The following is a 21140-nucleotide window of genomic DNA, read 5'->3' on the forward strand; positions in this document are numbered from 1 at the left end:
ACTACTGGGAGCAGAGTATGGGCGATAAATGCACTGTATCAAAAATACCTTGAAATCCTTCATATCGGTTGTTGAAAACATGACAATTTACAGTGAGAACAGCCACTAGTGTCTCCCAGAGTTGGAGAATTTACTGTCATAAAACACGGTTTTAATAGTTTAAACAGTGTCCTTCGCTAAAGTGTTCCCAATATATCTTGAAGGGATTTAAGGTAGGTTCCTAATTTCTTCTACTCAATCAGGACTAAGTAGGAATAATGCCAGTGTAAACAATGACTCAGGGATTGAAACTCATTTATCTCCTAGCAGAAAGCCCAGGAGAGGAGCTGGTTCACAAGTACACAAGTAACATTCATTCACATCCAGGACCAAACATCCTTACTAAGCAGAACTTGGAACTTATTATCTAGATCCACAGCATAACCTTACATCTGCTGAATTTTATTTGAAGATGTTGTATGCATTCCTTATAGCAACATCTAGACTACATTTAGTCCCCAATCTCGTCTTTGACTAAAGGGTCTGTTGTTGTTGATCTAGATAGGACCTCACTATAATTGGATGTAGGGTATTTTTGTAGCAAAGACACATGACCAAAGCCAGCCAACACTTAAGAGCGGCAGAGAGCCTAGTGGTTAGATCATTGGGCCAGTAACAGAAAGGTTGCTAGATCGAATCCCCAAGCTGACAAGGTAACTGCCCCTGAACAAGGCAGTTAACCCACTGTTCCTAGGCCGTCATTATAAATAATAAGTTGTTCTTAACTGACTTGCCTAATTAAATAAAAAAACTGTTTAAAGACTTCAGTAAAAATATGTACGTGATAGTTGCCTAGTTGCAGCAAGCCCATTACAATGTGTGATGCATCAGAACTGCAAGATGTCCTGCAGGGATCAAAGGCAAATATTAGCTGTCTGTGTGAACAGATCCAGCCACATGCGCACAATACCCTCAAAATGGAGGATGGAGACGCAGAGAAGTCCACTGATCTCCAGTCAGTTCAAGAGGTAAACTACTATGTGTAAGCAATTTGGACGGTACAAACAAGTGTAATTTACAACATAGCAAAAATAAATATAAAGTCTTTATAGCATTTACATAGTAATTAGAGTGGTTTATGAGCGCGAACCCAGACAAAAACACATCCTATATCCAATGAGAGCCTTCCCATTATGCACACCTGTACACCCATATATCATTGTAAACTCATTATTTATTAACGTGTTGGTCCTGAGATATGGGCACAACCTGAGCAGTTTTTTCCTCTCTGTCACAAAGGAGCAATAACTGCCTCGGCTAGGCCTGTATGCAGGGCCATACATCACACCGCCCAAAATAATGCTATCTGGCGCTGAATGTATGCGGAAAAGCACAGCAAATTGGAGGTTTGGAAGAAAGCATTTCGCTAAAGGTTAATATGTGTTTAGATCTGGACGCCTGAAGGTCCGGCCGCATTAATGAGGGTGAGAAGGTTCCAGAAGTGGATGGCATTTTCCCTGAATTCTAATGGCAGAGGAGAAAAATCCAGTACCCAGAGGGACAGTGGGGTGAGAAGTCCATTACAAAGTCCACTGCAGTGACAGTTCAGAATAGAACAGTTAAGGTAAGGGAGAGAAACCCACTATTCAGTGATAGACTAGAGTAGAGAGGGAGGCAAGTCAACTACACAGAGACTGTGGAAGCCCATCTTACTTACTGCCAGAGTGGTAGAGAGAGTACCACTACTCTGGGAATGGGGGATGATTGACAGAAGGGGAGACAGAGTTCCGTGACAGAGTGACAGATGTTATAGGGGAGGGAGTTTAGAGACTGATAAACTCCCAATACCATTATGTGGATTTAGCTTTGAGAGAATGAGTAGATTTTCTGACGCAATCCTGTGTGTTGACAGAGAGAGATAGAGACAGAGAGTGAGAGAAAGAGATATATATATATATATATATATATATATATATATATATATATTAAAAGAGAGCAGGACAGAGAGCGACAGGGGGAGAAAGAGAGAGAGAGAGAGGCAGAGAGATAAAGAGGGCAAAAGAGTCTAAATCCCATTAATCCCATAGAGACCCAAGCCTGTGCATTAATGGCAGTTGTCTCTAATACGAGGGATGCGTCATCCACGTCCAGTAGAAGGGTGAGGCCAACAAGGTCCCTTTCCTCTATCGCTGCTCCTTCCACTGTATGAAACACCACCCTCTGAAAATAACATCCAACTTAAACATATAAATAGGGGCACACAAGCACACACACAAAAGAATTAGATCTAAAATGCTCTCCATCTCTCTCAGCAGTACTTTATCTGCACAGCCACCATTTTGAATAGAACAGCAGTGTGTAGTATGTAACCTTTGTGTGCGCTCTGATGCGCTTTAATAGCACATAACAGCAGAGAGTGCCAGGGTTGTAATTCACATCTGCCATGACACGATTGCTATTGCTCCGTCACTTGCCTGCAATGCTCTCACTTATATTTTAGACAGCTCGCCTGTACAATGCCACTCTTCGCAAGCGTAATATCAATTGTTAACAGGGCGTTATCAAATGTGGAAAAAAAAGGTATTTGTCCAAGCTGTGCACATACATTTGATGTATAATTCAAACTGGCTTGTACCACAGTACGAGTCATAATACCCATAAAACCTAGGGGTCAAACAGTAAAATGGTTCCAATAGTTTTTCCACCATTCATTTTTCCAATACGGGATTTTAGAAACAATTAAAATAAGGGCTGTATTTCGTGTAGGCTTACCGTGGCATGAGGTTTTGATAACAGTGTAAATCCCTCTAGGACGAGGTGACTTTTATCAATATATTCGCCTATATTTGTCACGCCCTGGCCATAGAAAGGCTTTTATTCTCTATTTTGGTTAGGCCAGGGTGTGACTAGGGTGGGCATTCTAGTTTCTTTATTTCTATGTTTTCTATTTCTTTGTTTTTGGCCGAGTGTGGTTCCCAATCAGAGGCAGTTGTCTATCGTTGTCTCTGATTGGGAATCATACTTAGGCAGCCTTTTCACACCTGTGTTTTGTGGGTAGTTGTTTTCTGTATAGTTAATTTGCCTTACAGAACTGTTCGGCTTACCACGCGCTTTGGTCCATGCCTTCCGACGAGACGTGACAGTATTTACTCCCCAAAATGAAATGCTAATTAACTGCTAACGTGCCTATCATGAATAACTACAAATGCCATGATAATCTGGACGAGACTGCCAAATCGAGGTAAAGATAAGAATGTGGATTAACTATCTGAAAAGTTAAAAAGGTGTCAGCTAAAGATGACTTGCAGGAGCTTACAGGGACTTGTAGTTTGCATGATGTCTACTTTGATGCTAATTATCATTTGAGTCTAGAGTAAATAGAGCCGAATATACTGATAAAAGTAAACTTGTCCGAAAGAGATTTACATTTTATCAAAATGTTATGCCAGGGTAAGCCTACCCGAAACAACCCTTATTTTAAGTGTTTCTAAAATCTTCTATGGTAAAAATGAATGTTAGAAAAACAATTATACCCTGATGAAGACAGCTTGTCTGTCGAAACGTTGGTTATTAAATGATTGCATCGGAGCTTCTTCTTTTTCAAGGAAAGCAATTGGAACCATTTCCCTGTTTGACCGCTAGGTTTTATGGGTATTATAACACCTCCTTTGTGGGGCTCAACAGGCAGAGCTGTCTTCACACCTGCTGAGATCACACCACAATTAGCCCACAGCTACCTTGACCTGACTCTAAAACAGGGTCAGCAATATCTTACTTGAGATTACGCATAATAAAATATGTGAAACATGAGACAACTACCGAGTACAGCCCTGGTATATTGGTGAAAGATAGCTGTACAGTACTTCATACTAAACTGCCACCATGACTCCTTGTCTCAGTGTCCTCCACTAAGGCCTAGATTGAATCAGATCAAGCGTTAACAGGCGAAAGCCTGATGTTTTGGTGGTGTAGGAGGTGGAACTGCATTGGAGCTGTTACATCGGTGAGCAGCTACTCTTGTGATTATTATCAGGAAGCCGCATCCCTCCCACTGGTGTTCAGAACGAGAAAGTGTAGGCTATATAAAAAAATAATTATTACGCTCAAATTGAAAAATCGACAAAAGCGGATTTGATTGAACAGAGCCTAAAGTCTGCCTGTATGCCTGCGCCTAAAGCTAGAGAAACAGAGAGCCATCATTCACTATTGACAGGTGGCGGACAGGCCTCTGACAGCTTCATCACAGACATGTTCATCTCAGTGTAAACCAAGCATGTCTGACTGGCCCCACGTTCCTCAATGCAGTAGCTACCAAAAAGCTGACCATACCTCTTCCTATCCTACCCTACAGCACACATCCACTATACATCACCTTCAATCTAAATGCCTTCTGGTGGATTTCTCGAAGCAGGGCCAATATAAATGTAGATGCATTGAGTAGGCTGTGGAAGGGACGATGAAGTGATAGTGTCCAGTGCAGATGGATGACTGCCTCTCCTCTCGGTGGCTGTGTAGAGTCACTCTCCACCGCAACTCTGCCATGGAGCAGAGAGCCACAGGGCTGAGGCCTGTCACAACCAGAGAGAGTGTCTCTCTGAGACGTGTGCCACCGTAATAAGCATGGAGGGGACAGAAAGGGGAAGTGTTGATAGCCTAACATTGCACTCTGTGAGAGTACCCTGGCACACTCTGAGCGGGTTGTTCCATGTCATGATTAGAGAGTAAAGCCATGTAACAGACTACCCAAGGGCAGGGCCCGGAGCGCTATTGTGTAGCAGAGCATTGCACTTAAGCATTTGGTTTTTTTCTCTCTCTCTTTGTCGTAGATTGGGGGGGGTTCCATCAAGGTTGCATTGCCCTTATGTGAAATTTTACATCAGCCATTTCAATGACACCAAGAGAGTGGAATGGGTGTGTATATGAGGCTCAGAGTGCTCGCTGACATACCAACCGTTTAACATACTTCTGAATCAGCTCAACACACTGATATCAAAAATGTATTGCAGAAATAACAATTAAGACATTATATGCACCAATCAAGCCAGTTTTCTGATCAGGACTTAATGGGTTTTGGCTGACAGAAAGGGAGATGTGTGGTAGAGATGAAGGAAAGGAGTCCTGTGCCAGAAAACCAGGCCCCCACAGCCTGCACAGCTCAAACGGATCTTAAAAGCTAAAAATAACAGCAGCCAAACGCTCTGCACCTAGATAATCAGAGCCTACGCATGAACACAGGGCTCTGCTAAACTGCTGAGAGGAAAAAAGGCAAAATAATACTGGAATCAATATCTCATGCGGGACACAAGATGGCCCTTCTCTTCCTCAGATGGCTCACATAATGTGTATAAACACATACCCAAAGATGAGTATGCAGCCGTGGTGGCTGGTCGCACTTCAAGTGGGGTGGACGGGCTCATAGTAATGGCTGGAAAGGGAAAAATGGAATGGTATCAAACACATCAAACCCCTTCCATGTGTTTGATACTGTAGCATCATTCCATTCATTATTATGAGCTGTCCTCCCCTCACCAGCCTCCTCTGGTATGCACCTACACTCACACAAACAAGCATGCAGGCACTCAGGCACTCAGACACACGCACATTCAGTTAATGGAAGACATGTACAGTATCTTCGTGATAACAGCAATTGAATCTGCATGGTTGAAATAAAACATTTAAATGATTGGTAGCAAAAACACATTTTACGATGCTTCTCAATAGTTCAGGGCATGTCATTACACATTGAGAACATGTGGTGTCCATGGAAGATGATGATGATTGGGAAACAGGGAGAATGGGAATACAGAATTAAAATACACTGAACAAAAATATAAACATAACATGTAAAGTATTGGTCCCATGTTTCATGAGCTGAAATAAAAGATCCCAGACATTTTTCATACATATACAACCCGTATTTCTCAAATGTTGTGTACAAATTCCCTGTTAGAGAGGAATTCTCCTTTGCCAAGATAATCCATCCACCTGACAGGTGGGGCATATCAAGAAGCTAATTAAACAACATGAACATTACTCAGGTGAACCTTGTGCTGGGGACAATAAAAAGCCACTCAAAAATGTGTAGTTTTGACACACAACACAATGCCACATGTAACAGGGTTATATTGGTGATTCCCCTTGCCACTTTATTGTCAAGCCAATGGGTTTTTGGTTTGAGTTTGTCTTGCCTTCACCTACTCAACATGGCATCTTATTGGCTGGTTTGCGTAGCTTGCTTACGAGGGGGGATGTTCCAGTTAGAATCGTCCCAGTGAACAAGCACCAAACCAGCGGTAAGTTGTTGGTTGCAAAGCACCGTACGTCAAAAGTGATTTTATGCTCTCAAGTGATGATTTAAATGTACAATTTATATCAAATAGTTCGTAAATGTTATTCAAGCATCACACATAAGATGCAGGGGTTTTTGGAGAATATTTGTTGTGCATTTTGTTGTAGAGAATTCACGCCAGTATTAGCTAGCAACTTACTGTGTCTGGTGGGGGGGGTTCATATATTTTGTACAGTGCGTGAGTGCAGAGTTGGATGGTGAGACGGGCATTGCATGACGTGCAATCTTGTGTCGTTCTTATCAGAATAAAGCTACATGATTGGTGCTACATATTGGAGTTCCGTGTCGATGACTGATGTACACAACGCCAGAAGAGTACTGTTACACACAGATTTATCAAGTTTTGAGGGAGCATACAATTGGCATGCTGACTGCAGGAACGTCCACCAGAACTGTTGCCAGAGAATTGAATGTTAATTTCTCTACCGTCACCAGCCTCCAATGTCGTTTTAGAGAATTTGCCAGTAATGTCCAACCGGCCTCACAACCGCATACCACGTGTATGGCGGTGTAAGGACAAACAGTTTGCTGATGTCAAAATTGTGAACAGAGTGCCCCATGGTGGAGTTATGGAATGGGCTGGCACAAGCTACGGACAACAAACACAATTGTATTTTATCAATGGCAAATTGAATGCACAAAGATACTGTGACGAGATCCTGAGGCCCATTGTAGTGCCACAACATTCCACAGGCCACAATCAACAGTCTGATCAACTCTATGCAAAGGAGATGTGTTGTGTTGCATGAGGCAAATGGTGATCATACCAGATACTGACTGGTTTTCTGATCCACGCCCCTACTTTTTATTTAAAAATATATATTTGACCAATAGATGCATATCTGTATTCCCAGTCGTGTGAAATTCATAGATTATGGCCTAATTTATTTATTTCAATTGACTGATTTCTTCATATGAATTATCACTCAGTAACATTTTTGAAATTGTTACATGTTGTGTTTATATTTTTGTTCGTTAGAGAAGAAGTCCCAGGGGAGAACCATATTAGTGGGGAAACAGAAGGGGGGAGACAGTCAACCTCCAGAAGACTGCCATTGCAACACAAATACACTGCTAATTAGTGATCATTCAAATGTGCACACTTACTCTCTCATGCACCATGCCAAAACATTCCGTGCACACACCATGAAGCAATTTCTCCAGTCAGGTGACATTCTACTCAGTGGTGGAATCAAAGGAAACTGAATTTAATCCTAAATTGACCTTGAGGGAGATACTGAATCAATGCAGAGCGTAAATGGACTTGCCTTTGACTTGAATCAATTAAATAATCCCCTCTTTGTAGGTTAAACAATGGCGGTAGCAGCTGTATTCTGTATTTAGCAGCATGGTTATCAGCCAGGATGGTTATCAGCCAGAATGGACAGAACATACTGTGCCATGTTTTGCCTTGATGAGCTCTACCTAGACTTGTGTTTTTCCTTTTGGGGTGTGTTTTGGGGTGTGTTTTGGGGTAAGGTCTGGCTGCCACCAGAGGATTCTTCCTCCTCCTCAGTAGGCTATTTCTCTGGTCTGATCTTGGCCAGCGTCCACCGGCCGTCCTGCCAAGCTGCTGGAGGTTTATGGCCCACATTTGTCACACTGCTCAGCTCCTTTGAAGCTGCTACAGAATAATAGGCTACAAACCACAGCACCAGCTACTGACCGTGGCTAAAATCAAAGCGCTGTGACGTTTGTTTGCTCACTGATGTTAATAAACGGTTTGCAGTTTACTTGCAAGAGGATATAGAAAAGAGAGGCGCAAGGGAGAGTTGGCAAAATGATAATCACTCCTTTTCAAGCTTAAATCAATTAGAATGAATTTATATATACAACACATTAGAGAACATATTTAAGGAATGTACTGTACATGCTACATTTCTGTGAACATTGATAGGTCTAGTGGAACATCAGTACATTACCTTTCCTGGGTGTCGTCATTCATAAGAACAATTGAATTGCAGGATGAGGGAAATGTCAGATAACAAAATATCTACAAAATAGCACATAATGGATGTGTTATACTGCCCGTGATGATTCAGTGTAAGGCATATTTTGGCTGAGAGCAGCTGTGACATAGACCGATATGCTGATAATGAAGACAAGCTCCTAAGTCAAGCCTCCATTCTACACATTCTGACAAACCCTATACCATCTCCATAGAAGCATGATACCCATTACATAAAGATTATACTGTATCTATCTTATTTAATGATGGGCTGCTCAACCAAATCACATGAACTACTGCACCGCAAACGCAAGCATTTCATTATTAATAATGCCTGCTGTAGATAATAGGACAATAACTCATAAATGTCCCTGTCATTCCTGTGTATAGCAAGGCTTTTTTTTAATGGAGATCGGTATTGGAATTGGAGTTCAAACCAGACATTTTGCTGCCCAAGAAGAATATGAGGTTTGGTGGCTCCAGGAATGCTAGACAAATCGTTTCGTTCTGCAAAGTTCGAAGTGACAGGTGGCAAGTGCTCGCATTTTTCATTGCATCACTTATTGAATCAGTTCAAGCCAGTTTGCTGTAGGTAACTATTAATGCAAGTCCTTATACTGTCATCAGCAAGGACTAAACACTTATGTGTCGTCCATGTTCTGAGTAAAGTGGCAATCCATCTCTGGAGGACAAGTGGAGCTGGGGTCTGAAAGCCAATCCAAAATATATAAACTGATCTCACATCTCCCCGCCATAGACATCTAAGGAACCTCATCTCAGGCCTGCTTACAACGGAATTCATTATCAAAAGCCCCTCTGATAAAAAGGATACATCTCTAGCATTCAGCCACTTTGTACTCCGTCACCTTTGGGAGCAATGGGTTTGCGAGACATGTTACTGGACCGAGGGAGGTCGTTTCTGTGTTCCATTTAGGCTACCCAGGGTTGCCCCACTTTCCAAGAAGCAATGGAGCATCTCCTGGTGAAAAGTCTCAAGAACACACCTTGTCAACTCTTCGACCGTTAGCATTTCACCCTGTGTCACCCTGTATCTCTGGCTTATGTCTGTATCTCTTCTATCCAATTCATGAAGCATAAGCCATGTTTCACTCTGGTTTTGAGTTTGTCATAGGGCATCGTCAATTATTCACATTTTCCTCTACATATTGAACATGTTTCCTTTTCTGCACATACATATTTAAAGGCTCTTCCCTCCTTAGGACATTTCACCAGGATAAATCAAAGTAACATGAGGCTTTATTGCGAATGCTTCAGAGAGGAATTCAATCTAATGGCAATGCATGAGAATGTATTTCTGCATTCTGTTAGAGATGCAGGGTCAGAAATATTCAAATTGATTGAAATGTAAATCCAAAACAGCTTTCTGATAACCCCTGCTAGACTAGTGATGATAAATCATGTGAATTGCCATTTGATTTGCCATCATGACTGTTACTGGGGAGCCATTTTCAAGACTTGGTGATTGAGAAAATCTTAATACAGTAATTGAATATACTTGTCAGTATATACGCCATTCCTTTTTAAACTTTATTTAGCTGTCTGCAATATTTTCCTTGAAAACCGGTATGTATTCAGGCCCTATGCTGTTTCCATTGGTCGTCCTTGAGATGTTTCTACAACTTGATTGGAGTCCACCTGTGGTAAATTCAATTGATTGGACATGATTTGGAAAGGTACACACCTGTTTACATTATATAAGGTCCCACAGTTGTCAGTGTATGTCAGAGCAAAAACCAAGCCATGAGGTAGAAGGAACTGTCTGTAGAGCTCTGAGACAGGATTGTGTCAAGAAACAGATCTGGGGAAGAGTACCAAAAAATGTCTGCAGCATTGAAGGTCCCCAAGAACACAGTGGCCTTCATCATTCTTAAATGGAAGAAGTTTGGAACCACCAATACTCTTCCTAAAGCTGGCCAACCGGCCTAACTGAGCAATAGGAGGAGAAGGGCCTTGGTCAGGGAGGTGACCAAGAACCCGATGGCCACTCTGACAGAGCTCTAGAGTTCCTCTGTGGAGATGGGGCGGCAGCATAGCCTAGTGGTTAGAGCGTTGGACTAGTAACCGGAAGGTTGCGAGTTCAAACCCTCGAGCTGACAAGGTACAAATCTGTCGTTCTGCCCCTGAACAGGCAGTTAACCCACTGTTCCCAGGCCGTCATTGAAAATAAGAATATGTTCTTAACTGACTTGCCTGGTTAAATAAAGGTCAAATTAAAATAAAAAATGGGAGAACCTTCCAGAAGGACAACCATCTCTGCAGCACTCCACCAATCAGGCCTTTATGGTAGAGTGGCCAGACGGAAGCCAGTAAAAGGCTGACATGACAACACACTTGGAGTTTGCCAAAAGGCACCTAAAGGACTCTCAGAACATGAGACACAAGATTCTCTGGTCTGATGAAACCAACTCTTTGGCCTGAATATCAAGTGTCACGTCTTTAGGAATCCTGGCACCAACCCTAAGGTGAAACATGGTGGTGGCACCGTCATGCAGTGGGGATTCTTTTCAGCGGCAGGGACTGGGAGACTAGTCAGGATCGAGGTAAAGATGAACGGAGCGAAGTACAGATGAAAATCGTCTCCAGAGCGCTCAGGACCTCAGACTGGGATGAATTGTCCAACAGGACAACGACCACGACCACACCCAAGACAATGCGGGAGTGGCTTTTGGACAAGTCTCAATGACCTTGACCAGAGCCCGGACTTGAACCCAATCGAACATCTCCAGAAAGACATGAAAATAGCTGTGCACAACACTCATCGTCCAACCTGACAGAGCTTGAGAGGATCTGCAGAGAAGAATGGGAGAAACTCCCCAAACACAGGTGTGCCAAGCTTGTAAGCGTCATACGCAAAAAGACTTGAGGCTGAAATCGCTGTCAAAAGTGATTCCACAAAGTACTGAGTAAAGGGTCTGAATACTTATGTAAATGTGATATTTCAGCTTTTTATTTTTAATACATTTGAATAAAAATGTATTGTGTGTAGATTAATTAGGGGGGAAAAAACAATTTAATACATTTTAGAATAAGGCTGTAACAACAAAATGTGGAAAAGTCAAGGGGTCTGAATACATTCTGAGTGCACTATACACATGTTACATCTGGTGTCACCCTGAATGATGTCCCCACACCTCACTCATAGTTCTCTAGTTCCAGTGTAGCAACCACCCATCTAAACACTCCTTGAGCTAGGCTTATATAGCCTACTATCAATAACTAACAGAGATAGGTAGGCATACCAGTTAATAATCATATATTGTTAGTCTAACTGATGAACTAGCTCAGTGGTAGATGAGACTGAAGCCATGTCTGATGGCCCAGCTTTGATTCAACTTGTACTTTGATCTAATTCCAAAATCTCTGTGCAAATTCACAGTGTGTCACATTTTGAAAAGCAGTCTGGGAAGAATCTTAGAATTTCTGACTTTGGCAATGACTTCACCCATGCAAACCTTCTTTCAACATCTCCTTCTGAATACTGCAATACAAGCTATTGCATTGATATTTAATACCAAGGACCAAAATATTTTGGGACATGATTCTAGTAATATACTGATAAACATAACATGATGATTTGACCGCCAAACCCCAAACAAGGGGCATGTCCAGGAGTTGTAATTCTGCCCATAAATCCTCTTAGAGGTGGGAAGCAATCAGATTTCAAGGATGAGCAGTGAATCCCAGCTTTCAATAGTCTGGGTGTCACAACTGGGTCACATCTAGGCCACCCCATCCCCACCCTGTCGGCACACACGCAAACACACACGCAAACACACACGCAAACACACACGCAAACACACACGCAAACACACACACACACACACACACACACACACACACACACACACACACACACACACACACACACACACACACACACACACACACACACACACACACACACACACATAAATAGGCAAGCATGCACAGTACACTCTTAAATATGACCTAAAATCAGACAGACAACACATCAATTAATGTCATTTATTGAATAGGTCAATGTTCACTATCGCTGTACTGTAGCTGGGTGTGGTACAGTGCATTGAGTTGCCTAAGGCCTCATGAAAGGGAATAGGCCCGCCAAACATGGATATGGGCTCACTTTAATCTTAGACTAGAGGCACCAGGATTGAAGAATTCCTAATAAATCTTGTTTATAGCCCCCATCAGATCCTAAATGGCTCTGATTCCACTTCGGACTGTCAAATCAATAGAATACAGCAGTAAATGATCTCAATGAAACATGGGCTAATGGAAGGTATTCCAGGGCCCGTTCTCAGAGCGTGCGCAGATCAGCTGGCAGGCATATTTACTGTCATTTTCAACCTCTCCTTGTCCCAATCTGTAATCCCCACATGTCTTAAGATGACGTCATGCCACAATGACTACTACCCTGTGGCACTCACATCTGTAATCATGAAGTGGCTGGGCTGTTTTTATGGCACATCTCAACTCTATCATCCCAGACACCTTAGATCCACTCCAATTTGCATACCGCCCCAACAGATCCATAGACGACGCAATCTCAATTGCACTTCACACTGCTCTCACCCACCTACAGTGCCATCAGAAAGTATTTATACCCCTTGATTTATTCCACATTTTTTTGTGTCACAGCCTTAATTCAAAATGGATTAAATATATGTTTTTTCTCACACGTCTACGCACAATACACCCTAATTACAAAGTTAACAAATATTGCAAATTTATTGAAAATGAAATCCAGAAATATGGATATTAGTATTTCTGGAGTATTTACACATGTACAAGTATTTACACTTGTACATGTTAGAATCACCTTTGGCAGCGATTACAGCTGTCTTTCTAGGTAGGTCTCTAAGTGCTTTGCACACCTGGATTGTACAATATTTGCACATTATTCTCAAAAACATTACTCAAGCTCTGTCAAGTTGGTTGTTGATCATTGCTAGACAGCCATTTTCAAGTCTTGACATAGATTTTCAAGCTGATTTAAGACAAACTGTAAGTAGGCCACTCAGGAACCTTCAATATCATTTTGGTAAGCAACTGCAGTGTATATTTGGCCTTGTGTGTTAGGTTATTGTCCTGCTGAAAGGTGAATTTGTTCCCAGCGCATGTTGGAAAGCAGACTGAACCATATTTTCCTCTAAGATTTTGCCTGTGCTTAGCTCTATTCCATTTATTTTTATGCTAAAAAAACTCCCTAGTCCTTGCCAATGACAAGCATACACATGACATGATGCAGCCATCACCATACCTGAAAATACAGTATGAAGAGTGGTACTCAGTGATGTGTTGTGTTGGATTTGCCCCAAACATACTGTATCGTAACGCTTTATATTCAGGACATAAAGCTCATTGCTTTACCAATTGTTTTGCAGTTTTACTTTAGTGCCTTATTGCAAACAGGATGTATGTTTTGGAATATTTTTATTATGTCAGGCTTCCTTATTTTCACTCTGTCAATTAGGTTAGTATTATGGAGTAACTACAATGTTGTTGAGCTATCACAGCCATTAAGTTGTCTCCTATCATAGCCATTAAACTCTGTAACTGTTTTAAAGTCACCATTGGCCTCATGGTGAAATCCCTGAGCGGTTTCTTTCCTCTCCGGCAACTTTGTTTGGAAGGACACCTGTATCATTGTAGTGACTGGGTCATGTTAAATCATGAAGGCACCTCTTCCCCCTCAGGAGGTTGGAAACGTTTGGCATGGACCCTCATATCCTCAAAAGGTTCTACAGCTGCACCATTGAGAGCATCTTGACTGGCTGCATCACTTCTTAGTATGGCAACAGCACCGCTCTCGATCACATGGCGCTACAGAGCGGGGTGCGGACAGCCCAATAGATCACTAGGGCCGAGCTCCCTGACATCCAGGACCTCTATATCAGGTGTTGTGAAAGGAAGGCCCAGATAATTGTTAAAGACTCCAGCCACCCAAGCCGTAGACTGTTCTCTCTGGTTTATGCACGGCAAGAGGTACCGCTGCATCAAGTCTGAGACCAACTGGCTCTTGAACAGCTTTTATCCCCAAGACATAAGACCGCTAAGTAGCTGCTTTCTGAGCTGACCATTGTATTTTATTTGTATTTTGTGCACACTCACAATACTCTAAACACTCACGCATACTGACACACTAACACACACATAACATGAACACCCATTTTAACTGACTCTACAGACATACACACACACACTCACATACAATCATAACTTACGGTGCTGCTACTCTGTTTATCATTTATCCTGATACCTAGTCACATTACGCCACTACATATCTATTTCTATCACTCCAGTATCATGCACATAGTAAATATGCTGTTGGAACTGACCCTGTGTGTAACTTCTTGCTTTCTCTTGGTCTTTTTATTTATTGTTTTTGTTCTACTATATGTTATTTTTTATGATACATTGGGCCTTGCAAGAAAGACATTTCACTGTACTTGTGCATGTGACATTAAAACTTGAAACTTTATATGTGAAACAAACACGTTTGTATTTCACTTGAAAAACAACACACTTGTTTGATGAGTATTGTATGAAAAATGGCTTATTCATAGAATCTAATAAGTGACAACATTTCAATGAACATATTACCCAGTCTTATACGGTACAGAATACTGTCTATCAATACAATCCCAATCACTGGGATGCTTGGATCCGCATCATGTGTGTGACTAATGATAGGTGCATAATTCTGTTTATGTGCTCCTCCAGAGTGATGAGAAATTAATCTGGATTAAGGATGGCTTGAGTAAAAAGTAATCTAGCATAGTGCCACTGAACGATGCTAAAGCATGGCTGCTTGACACCCTTATTCAATACTCAATGCCTGAGACAAAGTAACATCCCTTTCAAATTGTATTAGGAGAGAGTGGGGTAAATTGAGCCAAAGGGATAAATTGAGCCACCCTTGTTTCTAGGAAACTATACACAAAATGTATTTTATGGCCAAATATTTAGGAAGAGGTCATCATTTCATAGAGTCTGTGAAGGAAGAAACCACATGGAAAAAATAGTAAGCAAGTTAAATCCCCCCAAAAAATGATTTTCAACAAGTTAAATTAATTTACATTTTTAAGATTGTTCCATACATCAGTTGGGGTCTCTATCAGTTTTAATATGAGGTCCTCAACCTAGCATGAACGTGTATCCTTGTAGCAGTGTGGGCTAATATAGTCAAAATGTTTGCCTTGGGGTAAATTGCATTTGGGAAATAAAGATATACCTGGTTTTAAAAAGGTAGTGGTAATATTTAATTCAGTACAGACATTTGTAGGCAGCTTAATTTACCCTGTTCCCATGGCTAAATGTTTCCCTATACATGGGGTAAATTGTGCCAAGAGTCCAAATTTTGGGGACAAACTGTGTTATAAAAACTGTAACGTTTACATGAACTCTGATTTTTTTCCAGGGATACACATCCTGCTGAAAATATATTTAGATCTCTTTGTTAGAAAGAATACTGTAATACATTTAACCTACTCTCCCCTACTGTAGAAAGGCCACCTGAATATATACCATCTGCATGGCAGAGGTAATTGGGCCTGACAAGTAATCCTAGCAAATATACACTCTTGTCAAGTCAATAGAAACATGTCCCTCTGTGGGTAGCACATCCTTCGAGAACTGGAAAATAACCAGATCAAGACTTATGCAGGAACTGCACTGACTTAAGTTGTGTTCTTTATAGTTTTATTTATACTGAACAAAAATATAAACGCAACATGAAACAATTTCAACAGTTAAAATGAGTTAGAGTACAGCTCATGTATGGAAATATGTCAATAGAAATACATTCATTATGCCCTAATCTATGGATTTTACCTGACTGGCTAGGGGCGCAGCCATGGGTTGGCCTGGAAGGGCATAGGCCCACCAATTTGGCAGCCTGGCCCACCTACTGGGGAGTCAGGCCCAGCCAATTAGAATGAGTTTTTCCACACAAAAGGGCTTTATTACAGACATAAATTCAGTTTCATCAGCTGTCCAGGTGTCTGGTATCAGACGATGTGGAGGTCCTGGGCTGGCGTGGTGTCACGTTCATCCTAACGAGGAGACCAAGGCGCAGCGTGGAAAGCGTACATTCTATTTTATTAAATGAATGCAACACTGAACAAAACTATACAAAATAACAAAATGTGACGCAATATGACTAGTGCAAACATGCAACTAAACATAGAATAATAACCCACAAAACAAAATGGAAAATGGCAACCTAAACAGGATCCCCAATCAGACACAACGATAAACAGCTGCCTCTGATTGGGAACCAATTCAGGCCACCTTAGACCTACATACCAAAACGCCATAGATGTACAAAAACCCTAGACAAGCCAAAAACACACATACCACCATCGTCACACCCTGACCTAACCAAAAATAATAAACAAAACAAAGACAACTAAGGTCAGGGTGTGACAGTACCCCCCCGCCCAAAGGTGTGGACTCCCGCCCGCAAACCTAAACCTATATGGGAGGGGCTGGCTGGGCATCTAACCTCGGTGGCCCCTTCTTTACACTGAGTCTGCTCTTGTAGCACTGTCTCATGGATCATTGTCGGAGGTTCTGGACTGGGGACCTTTTCTGGAGACCCCGAACTGGGGACCATCGCTGGAGATCCTGGGCTGGGGACCGTCGTTGGAGGTTCCGGTTTGTAGCCCGTCTTTGGAGGTTCCGGTCTGTGGCCCGTCGTTGGAGGTTCCGGTCTGTGGCCCGTCGTTGGAGGTTCCAGCGTGAAAAGCGTACTGGGTACTGTCGCCGGACGCTCTGGACTGGGTACTGTCGCCGGACGCTCTGGACTGGGTACTGTCGCCGGACGCTCTGGACTGGGTACTGTCGCCGGACGCTCTGGACTGGGTACTGTCGCCGGACGCTCTGGACTGGGTACTGTGGCCGGACGCTCTGGACTGGGTACTGTGGCCGGACGCTCTGGACTGGGTACTGTCGCCGGACGCTCTGGACTGGGTACTGTCGCCGGACGCTCTGGACTGGGTACTGTCGCCGGACGCTCTGGACTGGGTACTGTCGCCGGACGCTCTGGACTGGGTACTGTCGCCGGACGCTCTGGACTGGGTACTGTCGCCGGACGCTCTGGACTGGGTACTGTCGCCGGACGCTCTGGACTGGGTACTGTCGCCGGACGCTCTGGACTGGGTACTGTGGCCGGACGCTCTGGACTGGGTACTGTCGCTCTGGACTGGGTACTGTGGCCGGACGCTCTGGACTGGGTACTGTCGCCGGACGCTCTGGACTGGGTACTATCACCGGACGCTATGGACTGGGTACTATCGCCGGAGACACAGTATGCAGAGCTGGCGCAGGATATCCTGGTCCAAGGAGGTATACTGGAGACCAGGAGTGCTGAGCCGGCACCCTCCTTCCATTCTAGCCCGGCCAATGCGAGGAGCTGGAATAGAGCGCACAGGGCTAGAATAGCGCACTGGAGACACCGTGTGCATCTCTGCATAACAAGGTGCCTGACCAGTAACACGCTCCCCACAGTAAGCACAAGGAGTAGGCTCAGGTCTCAGACTGCCTACTCCTCTCGGGATTCTGTGCTAGCCTTGTACCGATTCTCACGTATTTTTCCTCATAGTATCGCTGTTCCGCTTTCGCTGCCTCCATCTCCTCCTTAGGATGGCGATATCTAATATCTCCTCCCAGGTCCATTTCCCCATTAAAGCGCTGTTTCTCCTTTTCACGCTGCTTGCTCCTGGTTTGGTGGGTTATTTTGTCACGGTTGTCATAAGGAGGAGACCAAGGCGCAGCATGAAAAGCGTACATTCTATTTTATTAAATGAATGCAACACTGAACAAAACTATACAAAATAACAAAATGTGACGCAATATGACTAGTGCAAACATGCAACTAAACATAGAATAATAACCCACAAAACAAAATGGAAAATTGCAACCTAAATAGGATCCCCAATCAGAGACAACGATAAACAGCTGCCTCTGATTGGGAACCAATTCAGGCCACCATAGACCTACATATATCTAGACATGCTAAAACCCAATAGATAAACAAAAACTAAACCAACCACCCTTGTCACACCCTGACCTAACCAAAAATAATAAAGAAAACAAAGATAACAAAGGACAGGGCGTGACACGTGGTTATACGTGGTCTGCTGTTTTGAGGCCGGTTGGACGTACTGCCAAATTCTCTAAAAGAACGTTGGAGGCAGCTTATAGTGGATAAATTAACATTCAATTATCTTGCATCAACTCTGGTGGACATTGCTGCAGTCAGCATGCCAATTGCCCGCTCCCTCAAAACTTGAGACATCTGTGGGATTATTGTATGACAAAACTGCACATTTTAGAGTGGCCTTTTATTGTCCCCAGCACAAGGTGCACATGTGTAATGATCCTGCTATTTAATCATCTTCTTGATATGCAACACCTGTCAGGTGGATGGATTATCTTGGCAAAGGAGGAGAAATGTTCACCAACAGGAATGTAAACAAATTTGTGCACAAAATGTGAGACAAATAAGCTTTTTGTGTAAATGAAATGTCTGGTATCATTTATTTCATAAGTGATAAGATAGGTAGTACATTAATTAGGATAATTCAGTAAAGATAGGTAGTACATTAATTAGGATAATTCAATAAATACCTAAAGCAAATCTAAATGTAATTGATAGTTAAGGAAAATATGCCCTTTTGAAATTGCAAACAATGTGTGGGAGAATGGAAGATTGGATACAGGAAGGAGGGGAGGGTGGGATTAGAGTTGGCTGCTGCAGCATGCTGGAGAAGTGACATATTCCATGGGATATCCATCACTGGGGCCTAATGGTTTTCAGGAGCACTTGCTCCGAAATGGCATTCTTAAAATGGTTAATTAATAAATTAATGTGTGATGAATGGCACCTGGTGTTTTCTTTGCTTATGAAATAATGCAACATTTTTACTGACTCTAATGATCAAAGAGCACACTTAATTCTAATCGAGTAAATTCTGATTACTTTGGACACCATCAGAAGACAGACAAGGGAATTGAGTTTGTATGTATTGCTAATTTGATGTATGCCTCAGCTTTGTGTAATTCAAGGATCATAATAGACAATGTGATGGAAAAATGATATCTATCATTGGAGTAATGGAGTCATAGGTACAAAGTTGATTGATCACTGCAAGAAAATCCCTCCTGCACAAATCAATAGGCTATGGTGATCCAATGACTGGAGTCTAGGACAGCAGTGGATAGAACTGGAAGAGCATAACATTGTTGTTTTCAGATTAATCCAGTCTTGATACAGTAGATAGTAAGACCAAGACAATACCAGTATCATAATCCTCGTTAGTACCATTGCAAGGAAACTAAACACAAAGTGGATTTAACTTATTTAGGAAACAGCACTAATGTTGAAAAGAAACTCACATGTATTTATTTTCCAAGCTGTAGCACACAATATTTTACATACAGCAGGATTTTAAAGGACCAAATGGTTTGGTCGGCTTCGTGTTTTCATAATTTTGCAAAGTAAAATATATTGCGATACTGGTATTGTCACAGCCCTAGTAAATAGGCAGTTTCATGGTAACAGAATTGCTCAGATTTTTCACTTAAAATGTATCCCAAACAAAAAACATTGATTTCAAAATTTAACAAACCCTACCATTCTATGCACAAGGACAACTTTTAACTTTTAACACATTTACTGTGCAGATGCAAAGTTTGGTAACAGAATTTTGGTAAAATCTACCTCATTTTTTTGTGTCCAAATTTTCCAAAAACTCTAAGATTCAACGAGGTCTGCTGAAAGAATGAAGTGTCAACTATGACATGACACTTTGCCAACTGTAGAGTTCAGTGCAGTAGAGTACAGTAGAGTTACGTATAGTACAGTAGACCACAGTAGAGTATAGTGTACACAACTCTAGTGTGCTCTACTGTGTACAGTACTGAACTCTACTTTACTGTTCTGTACTGAGCTGTCCAAACTTGAGAACCAAGCTGTGGTGTGTGACTACTATGACTTCCCATTGTAGCCAATTCAAATGCAGAAATCCTATTACCGATTTTTCAGAAATTCGAATTCCGATTTGGTAACGGAATTGGTATCAGTAAAAACACTAACTATATAATTGATGTGTCTACCTTTACTTTTGTGAACTTTCATTGTCCTCCATCATTTACATTTGACTAATTTAGCAGAAGCTCTTATCCAGAGTGACTCACAGTAGTGAATGCATACATTTTCGTACTGGTCCCCTGTGGGAAATACTCTACAAACTGAGCCACACGGGACCATCCCCATGAGGGAGAATTTCAAGGCTCAAGGCAATGTTTCCTAAACTTACAGAAGGCAGAAACATTTCTACAAAACTACAAGTGTAAATATCAGTTGGCAGATGTCTATGTGCAAATCCGTGTTAATGTGGTGTCTTTTCCTATGATATGACATTCAAATAATTTTCAGCCCACATTTGTTTCAGGCCTGGGTTTTATATGACTGTTACCACCCACAAGCATGGCATTGTTTATTTCAGAAACAGCTGCAAAGTTATTCCTCTACGTGACTGAGATGAGCCAAATAGCCGTCTGTCCACTTGGCCGCCTGAGCCATGGAGCTAATAAAAATAGGGGGTGCAAACATATGATTTTTCACCTTCAATTTTTCTGCCAGAAAATGATCGTAATATATTGGATAATTTGTCCATTTTGACATATTTTTTAGCTAGTCTGTATTTAAAAAAATCTATATAACAATTTTATAAATGGTATAATTTGTGATATGATAGCATTTTGCAAACCCGCTCCCCCATCACCCCAAAATGAATGGTTTTGACCACTAAAGTTTTGTTTCACTACACATTCCATTGATTTGATTGGTGTAACGTT

The 21140-nt window shown here is 42.0% G+C and overlaps 1 protein-coding gene across 2 annotated transcripts in view; it reads right to left on the bottom strand.

The window, feature by feature from the left end:
• Positions 1–21140, bottom strand: part of LOC118369806 (pro-neuregulin-3, membrane-bound isoform) — a 423343-nt gene that overhangs the window by 398369 nt on the left and 3834 nt on the right. The gene's annotated exons all lie outside the window — the stretch shown is intronic.

Source organism: Oncorhynchus keta, chromosome 36, assembly GCF_023373465.1.
Source record: "Oncorhynchus keta strain PuntledgeMale-10-30-2019 chromosome 36, Oket_V2, whole genome shotgun sequence".
Lineage (NCBI taxonomy): Eukaryota > Metazoa > Chordata > Actinopteri > Salmoniformes > Salmonidae > Oncorhynchus > Oncorhynchus keta.